At 38.4% G+C, this 16,751-nt stretch overlaps 2 protein-coding genes across 3 annotated transcripts in view; both read left to right on the top strand.

The window, feature by feature from the left end:
* Positions 1–16,751, top strand: part of LOC144661404 (putative flavin-containing monoamine oxidase A) — a 137,270-nt gene that overhangs the window by 27,244 nt on the left and 93,275 nt on the right. The window lies entirely within an intron of this gene.
* Positions 2,617–16,751, top strand: part of LOC144661381 (uncharacterized) — a 45,145-nt gene continuing 31,010 nt past the window's right edge. The window contains exons 1-2 of one of the 2 annotated variants that reach the window (XM_078522121.1): positions 2,617–2,716; positions 4,531–4,657. The gene's annotated coding sequence lies outside the window, so the exon portion shown is untranslated. Of the gene's footprint in view, positions 2,717–4,530; positions 4,658–9,147; positions 9,167–16,751 lie in introns of those variants that run through there. The other variant, XM_078522123.1, reaches the window with a different exon arrangement.

The raw sequence follows: 16,751 nt of genomic DNA, 5'->3' as shown, positions 1-16,751 counted from the left end.
AACAAACAAAACGACAAAAACGACAAAAATGAAATGATTCTTGTCAAGAATCTGAAGACGATATAAACATGTACTTTTAAGTGGGACGGTTAAATGCAGAGGGCCACACAACGTTAGGAAGACTATGGCACAATTCTTTGTCGGATCTCACGTAGCTTGGAGATGCATGTTCTAGAACTCACTCGAGGTGTATAAAACAGTAATTTTAAATGCACGGCTAGTACGACGACACTTGTGTTGGACAATTTATTTGGCCGATATTTCGACTAGTCAACTAGTCTTCTACAGGGCCAGAGCTGGAGTGAGATAAGGTGAAAGAAGAATATCTTATTTATTTTTTTTTACTTAAACTTTCTAAACTAGTGACACCTTGCTTGTTCAATCACTTTTAATTTCCAAAACTAACCTACAAAAGACGAACTGAACTTTATCTCCCCTTTGCCTCATCAATTTCGCCCATACTATGCAGATGACGTACTATTGAAAACATAAAGATGAATATTAAGGCGAGCTGCCCCTAGTGTCCCGACTTCAGTGGCTTATGAATAACTAGCCAATATTCAATACCAAGTTGGCTCAGCTGAAGTATTGCTTGCGGGCCATTTTGTTTCCTTTTGGTCCAGTGTCAAACCACACACCGGAAAAAATCGTAAAATACGAATCCAGTAACAAAGACGTGTAATACAAAGCGATTGTGGTCAGGAAAATATTCTTTCACTGCAGGACCAGGTTGTTTAAAAGCCGAATAACACAAACCCAGAATTAAAACTTGATCGAGGGATCGGGGAATTTCTTTTGTATAAAAGTGTTTCTTCGTTGCTAATCACTTTTTGTTTTCTGGAGTTTGAGATAATGGTAATGGTAATGACGGTATTTATATAGCGCATTTCCATATGCTCAATGCGCTTTACAACACTTTGCGGGGGAATTAGACAGACTGCAATTAAGCAGTTTACAACGAATGAGGATTTATTTTTACAGATGCCCCCAATGTAATTTCGGAACAAGACCAGGCCACAACACCAGGAACTCCATGCCCTACTCTTTGCGATAAGTGTGTGGGTTCTTTTACGTCCCCTGCTGACCATAACCGTGAAGATACAGAAGACGGGAGCCTACGGTTTATCGTCCTTATCCGAGAAGACTAGAATGTCTAACCATTTGCAGTTGTCATCACAAAGGCAGCACATTCTCCTCAGTTATTTTAAGACCCTGAGTGTTGGTCCGGTCTGGGGTTCGAGCCCGAGACCTCCCGCACAGAAGTCCGGCGCTCTACCAACTGAGCTAACCGGTCGGCGGGATTAGTCGACATCAAAACTGGAAGAGAGAAACATCACTAAAAAGTTTAAAAACTGAAATCAAGATTCATGCTTGACCTGCATGGATTATTTTATAAAAATCGTACATTGAACAACCCGGCCTAGTACGATAAATTTAACAAGGGCAAAGAAAATTTGACTCTTTAAAAAATCTCAGTTGCAAGGAACAAGGAATGGACGCTAGAGAGTTTCAGTTAGTTCCCACGTAGGGCTCTCATTTCTCCTATATAGGACTTAGATTTGTCTCACAGAACACTTACATTAAATGATCCTAAAACTCTAACATGAAGTGCTTATGATCACAACAGTCTTAGCTTGTTTTTGTTTTTCCAATTTTTCAGTTTTATACCGGAAGCAATATTAATTTTTTCCGGCTTTAAATATCGGATGTCACACATGACAACACACAGCGTGAAACACTATTTTAGGGCTTTTAATGGTTAATAAGGCTAAACAATTTTTCAGTCCGAATTACTTAAGCATGATTTCATCATCCAAGGGGCGTTTCCACTCACCGCTTTCTCGAAAAAATGTCTCAATAGCTGAAAGTCTTATAATATCAAATCTGTAAAGCTTCGCCATTCTTCTATATATTTTTGAAGCATAAAACCTTGCTATGAAACTTCAAAGATAGCGAGTCGCAAATCCGTTTTACGTAACTCTCTTAACTGCAAAATTGATCAACATCCAAACCTTTTGACCTACTTTCTCTCTGTTCGGTGCAATATCAAAACACTCTCCGTATAGAAAAGCAATGACGAAATAATATAAAAATCTAGTTTTATATTGTCTTAGTAATATACCGCCCAATTCTCAACTAACTAACATTTTAATATATATAATGCAGTTTAAAGCGAAATTCTAAACGTGGATTGAAAGGCTAAATGCTTAACGCTTCAGTGTTCAATAAAGACCATGTAATTCAGGTTAAATGGTTCACGTTTAAGAGTATTGATTCCGGTTTAGTTTTAAGTTAATAAAGTTTGTTGTCAGTTGTAGTTAGAATTTTAATACGTATACTCTTCACTGTTTTGTACGGAATAAGAGAAGGAAAAAATTATGGCGTATTTCTTAATTGTGGACCACTGTCCTTGCTATTAGGCGGGGTATATATTAAGGAAGTCTCCACGGATTAAAAATTAACGGCGAGACACAAGCTGAATTTCTGTCCAAGATGCCAAACTCCCTTAGCTAGCTGGCTGACTAATGCTAATGCTATAATGCTAATATTAAACCCACTAAGTTATTTTTATTGCAATTACGTGGGTATTTAATTGCAAATTCCTATTTCATCCAGCCCCAGCGACGAGGCGTATTTTTGCTGCGAAAACTCCACGCTTACTCATTTGCAAGGAGTTCTTCAGCTCTGTCGGATCACGGAAAAGCTTTGCAGTGAGGTAAGTATAAGGGTCTCGAACTATACTTACTAGTTAGCGGAACATAGAAAGCTGAAATTTAGGTTGCCTTAAGGTGTTTTCGACTGTTATATCTCATACGGGAGTGTGCGGTTAAGTTTTTTCAAAGAATTAACGCGATTGAAATACTTGCAATGGTTGATTCGAAGCTGGAATGCTAGCTACGTACCTTCCAACTACGATTTCAATATTACAAAAAACCTTTATGTGATTCAAAACGTCTGAAAAGATCATTGCAATTACGACCATTTTTAAAATATATATCAATACAAAACTTCGTTTGTCTTTCGCTTATTGTGCAATCACAGGCTTTTTTAAAACTTAATATCAGTTTTTTGAAAGCTCGATAATAGTTCTATATTCTATAATTTAACTAAAATGGATGATCTAATCGTTTGTTTTTGGTAATGTAAGTGTGTGGACTTTTTAATCTTGTTGATCTACTTATTACCGCTATTCTGGCTAGAAGAAGTCTAGCTCCCCAAATCACGTCGAAATCATCTTCTAAAAGCAATATTCAACTGACCATTTTAAAAATACAGAACAATATGAAACTTCGTTTGTTCGCTTATTGTGCAATCGCAGTCTTTTTAAAACTAATATAAGTTTTTTGAAAGCTCGATCATAGCTATAATTTAACTAAAATGGATGAGCTAATCATTTATTTGTGAATGTAATGTGTTTGGACTTTTTAATAATCTTGTTTATCAACTTATTAAGCGCTATCCTGGCTAGAAGAATTCTCCCCAAATCACGCCGAGATCATCTTCTTGGAAGACAAATATACAAACCATGCGAGCGAACGACTGAGGGTGTGTACGTGAAAAGACAAGACAGTAATCATAATAAGCTCTTTTTTTGTCGGTCCTGATAGACTTTATATTTAATCCTAGCCGATGACATGGTTTAATCCGTGAAAATGTAAATCCAATAAAATTAAATTGATTAATGGTAACAATAACACCACTGAATGATAATAACAGTAGACATTTAAAAGATAAGGATTTTATAAACTGAAAGGATTGAGGATTCATGTCTCGGCCAGTTTTGCTGTATATCGGCGAATACTGCTTTCCGACATTTGACATTTGAATGTTCAGTCTGATAGCTTTACGCAGCAAAGCTTGAACATTATAAAAACAGTTTTGTTTTGTGTATACAATTTGCTTGTCGTGGTTTTCTAACTTGTCAGTCCTCAGCAGAAAATTAAACGTAAGTACGTGAAAGGTCATTTTAAGTTAACCCCGTGAAGACCGACTAAACCCAACGTTGTCCGCCGCCCAGGCCAATTTTCAATCTCTCAAACTTGTTCTATCCGTTTAGACACGTTCAGTTGGCATTCAATTATTTTTGGTCATACAATTTGAAGTTCAAATATGATATTCCTAAAATAGCCATTCTCAAAACGTTTTTCAGTATAAAAAAGCGACAAAAAATTGTAATTTAAAGAAAAAATACTACTAAATTTTCTTGATCTTGTGTGGGACGCAATGTCACTTGATTCATTGCCGGTTTGTATGCAAACTGTAAATTTCCTTTCAAAACTAATCCTGGATAAAAAGGTTTATTTCAAACTGTGCTTTGAAACCATGACTTCTTCTTTTCACGAAAGAAAACTTGAAAGCTGAGTAATCCATCTGGCGTCATGTCTTTTTAGTGTGACGGGACGTCCTCATCTCAAATCATTTGCGCTTAATTCAGTTTTCTTTCAAGGTCATATATCAAAGTGAAAATTAACAGGTAGGCCGGACGTGCAGGATTCAATATCATTTATTTATATTTTGTCTCCAATCAAGGCGTCAGGAGGACCTGGCAAAGAATATTTAACTTGGAAGTACATCAGAACGCCAGCATTCGCTGTTTCCTGAGCTGTCCGCCGGGCTTCGCCACGCCAAGACCTTAACAGTTATATTTAAGTACAAGGTAGGTAAACGCTAAGTTTGATTATTGTTGTATAACATATAATCCTATCTATCACCGTCATATATATAAGGAGGTCCTCGTTATAGTGTTTTGTTTTAAGCAACTCATGTTCAGGTGTTTCGGCAGTAGAGCCGATACAATTTGTGTCAATTCATCAATGATACATTTTCCTTCTTGAAAAATGTTCCCTTTTGCAAGATTAACATGTCTCCACAATGTTACCAGAAAAAAAAAGGTTTTTTCAGACACCAGCAAACAAAAAAAAAAAAGAACAAAAACAAATTTAAAAAGCGTTCAAGTGTGTACGAATATCTATTCAATATTTCTCACGGATATTAGCTGCTGGTTATTTTATTGCCTCTTAGTGACGAAAGCTTAATATTTTCGAAGTATTTGGTGCGAAAAAAATTGCGAATAATGTGAGCAAATAGGCAAAAGATACCAACACGATAAATAAGTAATAAAACAGAATGTCCGCTTTAGGTTTTGACTGAATAAGAATTCGCTAACGGATAATACGTACTGAAGAACATTCTCAGCTAATAAATGAGACGTTCAGAGTTTTCGATATTTAATCAATTCTGCCGCAATATGGTAAAGGCGACTAATGTAGATCTTTTGAGTAAAACGGCATCTTCGCTAATGAATGTTAGTGAAATTCCTTCATCATATACTGTCCTCGGTTAAATGGGACACTTCGTTCTCTTGGAAAGGAACCTTGTTTCCTTTTTTCCTAAAGTGGATGCAAAGTACTTTCTGTTTTCTAAAGTTGCTTGTTTAACTTAAATTAAAGGTAGGGAGAGAGAGGGATTGTAGCCAAGTTTTCAATGCAAACACACGAAATTATATATTTGTATTTTTAGGCGTCTGAGGCTTAAATAAAGCCCTAGATGGATAATTCAAAAGCTTATCCGATAAAAAGAGGGTTATATTTTCATTCTTGTTAAATTGTATTAGTGCTTATTTCTAGGGTAAGGTTATTCAAAGCATGATTAAGCTTATCTAGGATTAACTCGAATTCCGGTTTTATAACTAAAATTACCAGAATCACTTTGTCTCATTTTTTGTTCAACTCTTAAACTTCAATTTGGGCAATGTTATACCGTAACTTAAAATAGCAGCGTAAAACGCTTTGAAACGTGGTTATATAATCGGATTTAGGGAAAAAACCGGCCGCCCAAGAATTCACATTAGATGATATTTTCAAAACAGTGCTGTTTCTTTGAAAAACTGACGACTAACAGTCTTAAAAGGACTGATTGTGAACACGAATTCAGTGACCGTAGAATCGATTTAAAGGTTTATACTTTTTTAACGATTTATTAAACCTGTCAGGGGCGATGTGACTCAAGGTGATTTAGAAGTTACACGTGTCAAGCATCAAACAAGTAAAGTGACACACTGTAATGAAACTAAGAGTCTAACTTGAAGATCGAGGGCAACGAAGTCAAGTGAACATTTGTCAGTTTGTCAGTCGAGGGTTTCAGTAAATCTCTGGTCCTTAAAACTGATTGGTTAGTTTTGTGATCATACAATAAATCAGTAAACGCCAATATAAAACGCAGCCGGTCTTAACAAAAATTTGAGGATGATATCGCTGTAATCATTTTCCATAAGTTTGCTCGCTTTACCTTGGGAATAAAGAGAGAGAAATCATCGATGCAACCAAGACGACAGGTACAATTGTAGAAATGGTAAAGATATGTAATGGTTATAATTTTATGTGCATTCAGGCGTTTTAGCCATAGTCCGCTTTGCAGATACGGCGGCCATGTTGATTCTGCCCCCAGGGCATCCTATAATATTTAATAAAATGATTTATTTTTGATTATGGTAATTACAGAATTATCACAATAAAGGAATTAACCATTTTAATGAGCATTACAGGATGAACTGGGGGCAAAATCAATATGGTCGCCGTATCTGCAAAACGGACAATTCCGCCTGACCAAGCGACTTATATAGTAAACGCCGCGAATTAATTCCGAGGAAATTAAAAGCAACATCGATCGTGTTACATTCACGTCTTACTTTTCATTAATTTGCCGAAAAATTGAGTTGAGTATTGTGCATGTTGCGCAACAGAAAACGTAACCTGAAATCATACCCTCCTGCAAGGGAAAAAAATGCCTGATCGCAGGTTACAGAAAACGAGGAACGTAAGGTAACGACAACACTTAAAAATACTGTTTGTATTTCTACCTTATATACGACCTGGGAGGCGGAAACGTTAAGCGAAGAGCGGAGGCATCTAGGCGATCGGAAACCTCTTAGACAAAGTGACTAAATGCCAAAAGGACCGGTTAATAAAATGGCATTCGTCCGTCTGCCACAGATTTAAAGAGATATCTTGTGTTAATTTGGAATCGAATCGATTATGCGGCCAAATCGAGAGTGGAGAGAATTGAGTATACACTGAAAATTTGTTTGAAGGGTTTGAAAATTGCTTTTGTCAGCCCTTCTCCCCCAGACTACGTCAGGTATAACGGACATTGTTTTCACATGATATCGTCATTGTTCTTTAGCCATGTCATTGAATACTTGCATGATAATTTGTATTGTGTCTACAGTGTAATCGAAAACTACGTAAAACGGTTAAGGCTGTAAGTCAACGCAGATCTGCGCGTTTGCTTGTGTATTTTACTGGTTTGGCGCATAAAACTCAGCCCAGAAAGAAAAATGAAAAAGAAAGATAAAAGATTGTTAAGTTGTACTGTATGCTTAGTCGAGCAAAGAGAAAGTTTCCCAATACATTTCCCGGCTGGGATACATTTAATGTTGTTTCTTTTTAAAAAAGCTCGCGATTTCAATATCATTTAGTACGGGAACTACATGGAATATATGCTCGTTGTAAAAAGAAATATATTAAATTTTCGTCAATTCTTATGGGCTGTTCAGATGTTTCTGAGAGTTTCTAATTAGAATTCTGCCACAAAGTCCATAGCTGTCTTCGGTTTAAACTGACTTCCGAAGGTCACGTGACGCAAACTTTTCCTTGTTGTGCTCTGATCACCGATTGGTTAAAAAGTGCTTTCGTTAAGTGTTCTGACCAATGAGTGCAACACGACCTTTCTTCCAATTAGACGCACTGTGCCTATGCGTGTTTTTTAGTCTGAACATCGTGCTTCACACCTTTTTTACAGAGTAGGTCAGAGTTTGGCCAGATGTGAATATTTAACTGAGTCTTTAGTTTCTGTTTTTCTTTACGACAGTTCTAACTGAAAAAACCACTCGTATTCAATTGTCATGAGTGATTTGATAACCATTTGACGCCCTCACACTGAATGCCAACGCATTGTCAAGCGGAGAGGTCACTGACCGAATCTGAAAAACGCTTCTCGAAAAGTCAAGATACAAAAACATTAAAAAACGCACGAGATCAAAATATGACTGAGAAAGGCTATAAGTAATGATGCAAAGACAGAAGATAAAGGAGACCAGACTTAAATTGTACTGATACAACAAAAGGATATACTAATCTGAAAACAATGCCAATTATTAGCTAAAGGTAAATATCAGACATGTTGCACGCACGTGCATTCCAACTTTCCGTGGGTGTACGGATATCTGGGCACGTGGAGGCGACGGGTAAGGGAGGTTTTCCGCATACAGGAAGGTGGAGTGGGGGGAGGTCACCTGGGGATTTCTTTTACCTGCCAATCAGAATCGACATTCAACTCTACGGTGATCAACTTCTTTTTTCTCCTCACTCTTATACAATTCAAGAAGACAGGTGATGAAGCAGAGGACGTTCTTTTGTTGTAATACCAATTTCTCATGACTTACATCAAGAGAAATGTATGTAAATTTGTATTGGGAATTGATCAGTTGATATTTCGAGCTTGATCGACAAAGCTTGAAAGTCCATGATAGCGAACCAATGATTGAAGCAATTTCTATGCTCACGATCAGTAAAGAAATTAAAAAAAGCGGCTATATACAGCACTCTTGTTATCCGGATTTAGCTCTGAGGCAGAAGTTTCTGTCGATTCCTCGAGCTGTTGTCGACTGCCACGGGTCTTTAGCTGTCTTGCTTGCGCACGCTAGCTTAGTTTTGTTCTTTAGAGAAAGGTGTCCTTGAAGAACAGAAATTCCCAACTTGCAGATGTTTGAGAAAAATGGAGGAAGGAAATGCAATAAACAGTGGTATCCGGGAATAAACAAGACTCGCTGGGTTTTCATTTTCCATCCAACATAGACCCACATAGCTATTAACTTGTCACATAAGCTTGTCTGGAAATTGACCTCGAATTTTTATTCAAGCTGTGCCAAAATAAAACTCTTACTTCGCGAAGAAAAAAAGGCTTAAGAACTGGCGACATTTTAGTCATACCAAACGAGTTAACACCCGGAGTAAATGTTTGTAAAAGCGGCGTGAGTCGCAATGATTCACGACGGGAATTTCCAAAAGAAGTGCGAGCTTGTTTATGCACTCAACCACAACAGCTAATCGTCCCCGAGAGTCTTTCCTGTAGGACGGTCTTCCTCGCATCTTGCTGAAAATATACGGTATGTAAACGTTTTATAATTCTCTTAAAAGCCTAAGCCAAGAGAACAAATAATTATTTGGATAACATCGTTAAATCAACTTATGGGGACATTTAAGCTGTTGGTTCTATTCAGTAGCAGCTCGAGGCTAATTCGACCCATTTTCGTCTAGATTATGCCGTCCTATCCAAATATAAACCCTCTAAGGGCTTAAAGTCGTAAAGAAGTTAAACCGTTTTCATGCAATTATGAATGCTAATACCATTTTAATTGGCCACTATTGCGGTAATCCAAAAGAACACAGTCTGGCCAAATCTCCGCGATCAAAACATGGCTCTATTTTCCGACAAAATGTAGCTATTTTGTGACTACGTTCAAAAGTGCCGTGAAAGCATTTGTCTTAAAATGACCCGTTGTTCTCTCTAATATCAAAATAAACTTAATCGTTTTTAAGTCGTGTTTTTCGTTAGACGCGAAAGTTTTTTTTGAGGGGGTTATTTTAAGTCTTGCTGGGTGCAAATTCTTTATATAGGGTCTCGTTGACAAACAAGAATTATTGAAAGATATTCCATCCATCACTGTTTGTGTGCCCCTTTTTGAGGAAATGACTCCGTGTTTCAAGAAATCACTGAAATACATTTACTGCGTGATATCTGTGTAGGGGGCTTTGATAAACCATGCCAAAAATCCAATTCCTCTTTCCACCCAAAAAGCAATGTTTGTATAATAGTTTAAAAACATGACTTCTTTGAAAAAACTTACCAACGAGACATTTATTAAACCTTTTAAGGACCTTTCTTGATTATTTTCGACTTTTTTTAAAGTCTCGTCTCGATATTACGCACCGTAATCAAATCCTTTGGCTTTAGTTACGGTCACGAAATTGTTTTTGTTGTTGTCGAATTTCTGTGCAATACAGAAACTCGATCTTTATAAAAACTTCGCTCCGCACGTCTGCATTTTTTTTATAACCATATGGCGTGAAAATCTTACGAATGAGATGTAAAATGTCTTTGATAAGCTGTTTGAATGTTTACTCTCCGATCCTCTGTTGAGCCTAAAAGTACTACATGCTCAAATCCAAGATATGATCGATGAAAAAGAGTCAATTGAAAACTTCTTCCGTTTAAGTTTCGGGTTGAAACAAGAGACCATCCCGGTGACATTGACAAATGGTTTAACTATTCAATGATTTTTTTTTAAAAAAATGTAACAAATACTTTCCTTCTCGGTCACTCGTTTTTCTCCAAACTTGGAAGTGGTCGGAGCGATCGGAAATAGTCGGAAGTGGTCGGAAGTGGCCGCCTTCAGTGCTACAACCGATCTTTGCAGGATGTTAATTGCGATGGCCGTCTTTGGAACTACTGTGTGACTTGTGTGACTTGTGTGACTTGTGTGACTTTCCAGTAAACTTTTTTTCTTCAATTATTTCTTTCTTTACAATTTCCACCTCTCAAGTCCTTGCTTTAATTTTCTTCGACAAAAAATCTCATTCATTGGTCTTTCTGTCTCTTATGCTTTACAATTTTTAATCCCCAGTCCAATTCTCTTTACTGATTAACATACAGCTCTTCTAATATGGGTGCTGAGAATTTACAATTGCGTTTGCTTCTCATGATTCATCAGTCATATACTCAGGCTTGTTCCCAGGGTCTTGCTCCAAGCCGCAGGGAGACTAAAAGGACCCGGGAACAAGGTTGCCGGTGGGTTGGATATGTAGGCCCAGCTTTCATTTCTGAATGGCTGAAATTGATCACGTGGTTGCGAAGTGGTTCCCCTGCCAGTCAAAACGAAGCTACGGATGACGCATCTGAAAAATTTAGCTTAATTTTTTTAAAAGTTCGTCCTTCTTCGTAACACTTACAACTATAAAGCTAAGGGGTCCTAAGGGACTGGACTGTGATTTGAATGCAGCATGGCTTACCGCACGGCCACTGTATATCGTCCACCCCACCCCACCCCACCAATCGAGACCACGATGCCATGTTTCTCGCCCCTTGTACTACGCAAGCGAGAAAAAACTTCTTAGATCTAATTTAGCAGAAACTCAAGGAGTGAACGACGAAGTTCAAATTTAGATTTCCGCGAAAAAAGACACAAGACAACAACGGTTGCATAATAGATTATAATCACGGTAGCCACATAACTGGCCGTTCAGTCAACTCAGGAGCTCTCTGAAACACTGCATCCCAAAGAAGTCGTTCGAGCTTTTTGTGAAGCATTTTCTACAAAAAATTCAACAGTGTTCACTGGCTTGCATTATCCTCGAACTGGCACTTGAACAAAGCGTCACAACACGCCACGTCACACAGTTCCATCATCCATCGATCCACTGCGTCACGGCAAGGTCTTACTGGCAGCAAGTAACGTAACTGTTTTCCGCCTTTTGAATCATCACTACAGTCTACAAAGGTTTAATAAAGGGTATCCGATTGTGTCTGGGAGAAAATAAGATAAAGAATCAAATACAGTGAGGAAAGCTTCTGGCAGCGGTCAAAGTGAAATGGTAATGTATCAGTCAATTCCAAAACCGCCCATGCCCCCCTCCCCCGGGCAAACACCAGGGCATTTGACTTTTCCAAAAAAATTTGGTCAAATTTTAGCTATGTTGGCAGTTTAGACGGTCAAATGCCCCACCAGTCAGGCTTCACAGAGCGTCAAATTCCCCACACTTTTCGGATTTTAAGACAAAAATGAAAAAAAAAAAATACAACAAGACGACGAAAACATCGATGTTTACTTTCGCTTCGTGTAGCTTGAAATCACTCTTTCTAGCTCTGCTAATACGTTATCTGCGAGGGGTTTCTTGAAAATACCTTATAGATATGTGAAGAATTGTCTTCTGACAACAAATCCACAGTTAAATGTTTTTCGATTAAGGTATTAAGGATACCGTAACAAAAACAGAGGTGAAATCATGGAATAGCACGAGTACTGTGAACATTCGTAGTCGCAGTGAATGAACGGATGTCAAAATTCTTTAGCATGTGACTGCTGACCCTTATTTCATCGATGGTCAAATGCCCCACCGGATGGGCGAAGTTTTACGTCAAATTCCCGGCTATACGGAGCTAACCTCAAGTCAAATGCCCGGGGTATGCCCGGGGGGGGGGGGAATGGGCGGTCTTGGAATTGACTGATACATAAGTTTTGGTTAGATAGTCTAGATAGTGCAAAGACAATACTTTTGCTTTTCTGTATAACTGGAATTTTTTAACAGCCGTTTACATTATGTTCCAACATTCTGAACATTTCGCACAATTTCTAACTGATTCTATGTGGACACGGTCAAGGAAAATGTCTTTTTATTAAACTAATAATGTTAGTTTATATATGAAACTGAAAAATGCGATTGAGTTTCCTAGAATTATAAGCTCGAGAAATCACGACAAAATCACCTAGAAGTTCTACCGCAAAGTAATAATTTTCGCTTAGTTTTTACAGGTTTTTAACATTACGTTCAGTCCCCAGTTCAAGTACACTAGCAATTTTGACCAGGGTAGAGGCTTATTTGATGGTAACTTCCGGAAATAATCTCAATGCATTTGGCGTTTGTCGATTGTGCCAGTAAATTTGTTATTTTATTCTTCTAGAAAAATTAAACCAGTAAGAGCCCAAATCTCCAAATATGTACTGGCTCAGAACGGTAGAATTTTACAGCTCCTTTTTGTAACTGACTGGGACTAAATAACAACTAAAAAAAAAATGAAGACAATCATTGCGGGCCCGTAGGGAGGAAAGGGTGGGGGGGGGGGGTGCGATGGGTGCACGGGTACGGTTAATAAATGGTATTCCTGTACTTTGACTGTTTACATTCAATATGGTCCTTTTTGGGTTGAAGTTCCACCATTTGTAGATTCGTGTGGTATATTTTTGACCAAATTGTGTGATTCTAGGTTAATTTCAACTATACATTCTTCCAAATGTCCTTCATAGTCTCCAATAGTCGAACCGTTCGAACTTCCATTTATATTCCCAGGCGCTAGAAAAAAAGAGAGGAGACCGGGTAATTGTTGGGCTTGGAAGCACCCAAGAAGGTTGGAGCTTGCCACAGTGCTAAAAGATCAACAAACCGACTCTCAGGCTGATTTATTTAATAACCATTTGACACTGAAATAATGAAACCTAACTTTTTCCTACCTTCCTTTTATGTACTGACGTCATTGTTAGCTATTCATTGTAAATTACGTTTACAAGGTTTTGTTTCTAAAAAAATACGTTTCTGGATTTAACAAAATGTACCAGATTATTGTCGTTGCTACCTTCATTTTTACCTGCCTTGTTTCCCTACAAACTGTCTTCAAAACGCACCAAATGCTGTCTCAGATAATCTGGTTTTTTAAAATTTCCTGGGGAAAGGATGCCCTCATAACCGGCGTATGAGCGCCGGAGGCGCTCATACGCACCCCCTGTGAAAAATCCTGGTTACGGGCCTGCATTGTAATAAATTTTTTTTTCTCATTAAAAAAACGCTCAGTAACGCGCCAGAAAGACCGGAAGTTTAGCAACCCTAAAACCCAGGGTGACGCCATCTTGAGGGTAAATGGAGGGACCCTGGGTACAGGTTACTAAACTTCCGGTCTTTCCGGCATATCCCCTCGGAACCAATCAGTTCTTTCCTGAATTTCCGGATTTAAAGGATAAGAAAATACACAGTGAGAAAATTGGATAAGAAATTCATTTGTTTGTTGAGACAGATCTGTGAAGCTAAAAAGAGGGAAACGATTAAAACTAAAGTGCTCGTATTGTTCGTTTTTACCAAAAAGCTGTTGCACAATCGACAAAAACCTTCCATCTTTGACTGCTTGAACAACTCTAACAGCTCATAAAACAAAATCAAGAACCAAAAAAACTGTATCACAACTTTATATCTGTCGACCAAAACGGTGTTTTCTATATATCGTTAAAGAAACTCGCATACATGTGGTGCTATAGAATGTCAATTGCAGCTTTATAATCTGAATTTTAATTCAATTTTGCAGACGCATCCTCGAAACATGCGTTTGATTTTCCTGTCTGTGTTCTATTTATTGTTCCAAGTGTTTCGCTTTGTAACGTTAGTGATGTTCGCTATATTCATGGTGGAGTGTAGCGTGTTTCACAACCAGACCAGCGTAGACTGTGACGTCAACTTCACCACTTACAACACTCCCGGATGTGAGCCGTACTGCTGGAAGGGCATGTGGGTGGGGTGCTCAGTGGTCACGTGTCTGATCGGGTTATCCGTTCTCCATGTTCCAAATGCAAGCAGACGTATCAGACAAATTCGACCGGCTTCCATCACCATCATCGCTCGTTCCCTTGTTGTAAAACCATACTTCTGGTACCTGAATGCTATTGTCTTTCTCGTGGTTATCTACGATGCAATCATTCTGTCTCAAAAGCACGTCAGTGGCTCGGAGGTAGTGGAAGTAGGAGTCATTCTATCCAAGCTACTCACATTGACAATGATTTTCCAACTCAACTTCACGTATCCCCCGAGCGCTGCCGACGGTTTTCCACTTAACTGCATCGCACTGTACTACATGACCTTATCAATCTTTGTGTTGGATAACACATGTAAATTTGTTGAGCTCACCATTCGAATTTCATACAAGTTATACACTGTAAACTCAACAGCACCGTACAAAGAAGTGCAAGTTATCAACCTGATGTTGGAAATTGTCGACGCTGCTCTTTATCACAACTTCGCGATTTTTTTCTGGAATAAAATATTCCGTGGAAGGAGCGATGTTCTGATGACGTACAGTCCTGACCTGGCCCAGTCTCTCCGTGATAAAAAACAACGGCGCGCTACCAGTGAAGACCTGGACCCGGATTCCGAAACTACTCGGCTAGAAGGAAGACGTGACTCACTGTCACACAATAGCCCTGAGACCCTGCTCATTGTTTGACTTCACTAGTAAAGCTATCACCGTCCTAAGTACTCCATATATGATACATAACCGTTTCCACGGGAAGAGCCGGTTAAATGCAGAACACAAAAATGTGGCATAAATGAAATACTTACTTGTTATTCTTACCGACCGCTGACCTCCTGCTGTTAAACAGCAGAAAAAACTTCCTTGGAAATGAAAACATACGATTGAGCCACGATTATTGACCACCTAGAATGCGATTTTTGGATGGGGTGGGGTGGGGGTGGAAGGGTGGGGGAGGGGTGGTGTGTTAGGCTTCAGAATTACTTAGCATAATTTACCATAATTCGCTATCAGAGATCACGAGCAAATTTTTGAGAATTTGAGAACAAAGCACTGCTAGCATCAGTGGCATAAGTACTAAAGTAGCTACATTTACGAGCATATCTAAAAAAAATTGCCTTATAGTGGGAATAATTTGAGAAAATAGGAGCACTGGAAGACGCCATCTTGGATGTAAAATAAAGGCGTATCGCGCGTGGCCTGGGTCCAAGTGCATTTATTGGGTATTCTCACTTCCTGGAATTGGCAACTTACCTGCCATACGTTTAGGCTTTTATAGATTGTGCTCCTAAAAGTGGCATATTATGCTACTAGCAGTGCTCAAAATTTTGCCAAATTATGCAAAAATTATGCCAGAATTCCCAAATTATGCTTCTAATTTCCGAAATTATGCTCACAAAATGACGTAGATTCTATACATAGAGGTGCGCAATAACGACACCAAATTATGATGTTTTTTAAATAAACTGTTGTTGTAAATTTATTTGTGTTTATGGCAGTTTATCACGGCCGTCAGCTGTCCAAATTAGCTGCTCGCATCTCTAAACCGTTTGTAAAATGCCTCCAACGACTTAACAATCACAATTGTATAGCTAAAACACGCATTGCAAGAACAAACTACCTAAATTTCATTTATTTCTGTAGAAAGTACACCATATTTACTACATTTTATGAATTTATGCTCCAAAAAGTGCTAAAAATTGCTAATTATGCCGTGGCAGTGCTCGTTTCACAAATTATGCTTTTTAGCTCCAATTATGCCAAAAATTATGCTAGCACAATCTATAAAAGCCTACATACGTTACGACATGGAAGGGGGTAGGGGGTAGGGGGTGGGGTAAAGGACGGATACTAGTGGCGAGAGGGTTGTCAACATCTTTCCTGCGCATCTATCAGTTTTGACTGAGAGTCCAACATGTCTCCAACTGCACTAAACCAATACATATTCTCCTGACGTGACTAAACCCCATCTTTCCGAAAACTTCTTCCGGAAAGAAATCGACATAATAGTTCGAAAAAAAATTGAGGATGTTTTTAAGTGTTCTTCTGAACACGTTTTAGTTGAGCTTTCTGTTTCAAACCCTTTTAATACGAACTGTCCTGTCTGTACTGTTTTCGTGCGTGCCGATATCGTTAAAATTTAATTACGGTTTTCGCATTGGAACTGAGACGGCAAGAATTGTTCAGATTAGGCTACGGCCTTTTAATTAATAAGTCCCAAATTTTGATCCTACATGGATTTCTTTGCTCTTCTTAGATGATTTGCTCATGAGCTCAGGAAGGGAAAGCATAGGATTTTTAAAGATTCTAAGTAAAACCATTAACGAAAATAATCACAAGGTTAATTACCCAAGACCTAAAATAATGCAATTAGCTAGTTAGGACAAACTTGATGCTTGTGACAG

This window comes from Oculina patagonica, chromosome 7 (assembly GCF_052425735.1).
Source record: "Oculina patagonica isolate OP01 chromosome 7, crgOcupat, whole genome shotgun sequence".
NCBI lineage: Eukaryota > Metazoa > Cnidaria > Anthozoa > Scleractinia > Oculinidae > Oculina > Oculina patagonica.
The sequence above is the reverse complement of the archived record's forward strand: the minus strand, read 5'-3'. Positions and strand labels throughout refer to the sequence as shown.